Source organism: Hyla sarda, chromosome 1 (assembly GCF_029499605.1).
Source record: "Hyla sarda isolate aHylSar1 chromosome 1, aHylSar1.hap1, whole genome shotgun sequence".
Classification (NCBI taxonomy): Eukaryota; Metazoa; Chordata; class Amphibia; order Anura; family Hylidae; genus Hyla; species Hyla sarda.
The window spans coordinates 326,572,077-326,575,575 of NC_079189.1; the positions used below are offsets into that span (position 1 = coordinate 326,572,077).

General features: G+C 44.9%; 1 non-coding gene across 1 annotated transcript; it reads left to right on the top strand.

Annotated features, from left to right (window-relative positions):
• The first annotated feature begins 889 nt into the window (after positions 1 to 889).
• Positions 890 to 1,077, top strand: LOC130343195 (U2 spliceosomal RNA). Its single transcript, XR_008882577.1, has one exon. It is a non-coding gene; the product is annotated as a U2 spliceosomal RNA (small nuclear RNA).
• Positions 1,078 to 3,499: the final 2,422 nt, after the last annotated feature.

Consider the following 3,499-nt stretch of genomic DNA (forward strand, 5'->3'; position numbering starts at 1 on the left):
AGTTTCTGTGAAATGCAAATGTATCTGACTGGCTTGTTTCCTTACCACTTCTGTCTGTTTGCCACCCATCCTAACAATTGACTTTTATGAGAGAACTCTATCGGCCATGACGTCAGCCTGTCTACCATATTAAAAAAACTCCACCTCCTTTGACCTCAGTCTGTCTGACTATGCTTTATTGTGGTGTCCAAGAACAGGTGGCTGTCTCGTGGTTGAGGACTGACTCGGGCAGCCTAGCAGAACATAGTGTTGTGCCCACTGACATTCTTTGATAATATTAATTATGTAAATGGTGTAACATACAATTGATATATTTGCTTTGCATTGATTTTGTTATTGTTCTGTATATGTACTTTAATGCATTAATGTGCCTTTAAAATATGTGAGCCAATGAGACCCCAAAAGCTTCCTCTGCATAGTGAGGTACAGGGGAGGAGATAGTTAGTTCACGCTAGAGTCTAGTTCAGGTTAGTTCACCTAGTGGGTGCTCTTGAGCAACAGCCTAGCTCAGGTGTGCTGAGTCGTGTGTCCTAAGCAGGGGCCTACTTCAGTTTACTCCTGGTCATCCTACAAGTGTCACTCACGCGAGAACTATATGTACCTGCAGAATTGGTTACACTAGCGCAAATTCTAAAAATACGTCGGTGAAAAGCACCACATGTCTCAGAATGGCAACAAGGCTCTCAAGGGGTACGCTGCACTCTCACACTAAGGCCAGCTGTTGGTGTTTTGCAAAATTCACAAGCTCAGTAAAAGCAGTTAACCGTAACCTTACGTCAGTGTGTTTATTGACTCATCGTGTCTGGCCCAGAAAGACTGCTTGCCACCTTCAGTCCGTGGTTTGGATAAACGGTGCCCTGGCGTCATGAAGTGATCAAAGTATGTCCCTGTCGCTTCTCGGCCTTTTGGCTAAGATCAAGTGTAGTATCTGTTCTTATCAGTTTAATATGCCGGTGTATAGTAACGCCGGTATGGGGCTGGTGGGGATGGGTGCTGCATGGAGGATGCAGGTGTACCAGGGCTTTCCGGGGCTGGTTCTGAGGAATCAGCTCGACGGCTGCCCCGATGTGACCTGTTCCCTCCGGGTCTCGCCATGAGGCTGAGAGGGTCTAGAGCCGAGGTACTTTTGTGCCTCGGGGAGTGGTGACCCCGAGGTGCCGAAACTCACTGGGAGAATAGACTCACTGAGTTGAAGCACGGGCACCATAATCTCTTCACCTTGTGGCACTCACCTCTTGATTCCCGGCCTTCTGGCTAGGATCAGAGAAATTTTTATAGATCCGGCCGGATGTCCGGGCAGTATATCTGCACACATTCACTTATTTATTTATTTTTTGTCTCACTGTGTCACTTTTTGCGTGTTGTGTGTTCACAGGATTGGTCAGGATGCGGTAGCCCTTCTGGGTGTCCCTCCTGGCGGTCTAGGGGAGGTGTGTGTGGCCATTAGGTTCCGCACCTCCCTGCAAACACCCCGGGTACTCCTGCTTTGGCAGGGTACCTACCGTAATCGGCTCTGCGGGCAGATACCTTGGCTAACGCCAAGGGGGATGCCGGGAGCATTTGTGGTCCCCTAGTAGCTTCGGCGAAAAGGGACATCGAACCTGGAACCTCGCAGGTACCTTTTGGTCCGGAGGCGAAGGGTAAGGTTTGTTGGGGGGCCTCTCTCCTATCGGAGAAGGGCTTGCGATAGACCGCATCCTTTGTGCACTTTTTTTAGTGTAACACGTTTGCACTTTTTCTTGCACTTTGGGTGAATCGAAAGCACGTTCCTCGGCTTTAGATAAAAAAAAAAAAAAAAATATTGTCTGTCCTTATATTGTCATAACTTGAAGATTCAAAGCAGAAAATGGCAACTCACCAATACCGGTCAATTCAGTCTTTATTCAGCGATATCCATGTGCAAATACAAACACTGAGACGGAGAGCTGCTGAGCTGTTCAGCAGGAGAAAGGAGTCAGCGCAACAGCTGTTTCCTACATCACCACGTACTTCATCAAGTGCCTGATGAAGTACGTGGTGACGTAGGAAACAGCTGTCGCACTGACTCCTTACTCCTGCTGAACAGATCAGCAGCTGCCCGCCTCAGTGTTTGTATTTGCACATGGATATTGCTGAAGAAAGACTGAATTGACCGGTATTGGTGAGTTGCCATTGTCTCCTTTGAATCTTCAAGTTATGCCTTTGTGGTAGCTAAACCACTACAATAGAGCACCACTGACCACAATACCACAATACGTGCAGTTATTCCCTTGGAGTAGCGAAGCCCTCCTGAAGCGTAGTTAACTCCATGTAAGCTGAAGTGCCAGACTATACCTATTTTGAACTGTCCTTATATTGTCTTCAGCCCCAAGTCAAACTTGTTGAAACCCATGGGCTTCACATCTGCCATGTAGGCCCACAAAGTGAAGGAGCTTCTCTTCATTTCTCTGTTGTTTAATGTACTGTAGTCCACGAAACTAGGATTGAAAGGAGAAGGAAGATGGCTGCAGAAGTGACAGGAGAGGGTGTCAGAGTTCCTGATGATAGTTTGCTAGAGATTAGTGAGTCTCCCAAAATTACTTTTTGGAGCATTTGCTCAAATCAGTCATTGGATGCCCCCAGCAGAGAAAATGTTGTTAACAGTGTTTATGAAGGTCAATAAAGAGCATTAGCACTATATAAATCAAGATAATCATTTGAACAATATTGTTACAGATCACATTCTAGGATTTTGCAGTAACTTTTATAAGGACCATATAAAAAGGAAGAACAAAAGATTAGTAGTTGTTAGCATGGTCCATAAGGAATATAAAATCTATATTCTATGTTTTATTAAAGCAATAATTAAGCCCATGTGCATCAAGTGTAGAAATCCTGTAGGATTCTTATGTTATTGCATAATTGGTGTTTTTTTGAGTGGGGTGATGCTTATAGACTTGGGGGTCTTTGCCATGCAGATTAGGCTTTCACAGTTACAGCTCAGTTCTAATATTGTACTCTATGTTGACAGACCTAAGTACACCAGGCGTATGTTCATGTGTCTTTCTCGTCAGAATACGCATAAAACCAGAATGTAATAGACATTCAATTCTACGATTTGAAATATGTATGGATAAGTTATTTATACTGCACATATTCCATGCAGAAAACTTGCAGGATGCAGATTAGCTGCATTGACTATGACTATTGTGCATCTCAGAATGTGACAAATCTGCACCAAAAAGAGAATGAAATATAATGCAAAAATCTGATGGTATTCATATTTTACAGGGTATTTTTCCAACACAAAAATAACAACATATGAACTTCCATGGTGGAGGAGGTTTATCAAAACTTGAGGAACAGTGATGCAGTTGCCATATTAAAGGAGTAGTCCAGTGGTGACTCAGTGGTGAGCAACTTATCCTCTATCCTAAGGATAGGGGATAAGTTGCAGATCGCGGGGGGTCCGACAGCTGGGGCCCCCTGCGATCTCCTGTACGGAGCCCCGACAGCCTGCGGGAAGGGGGCGTGTCGACCT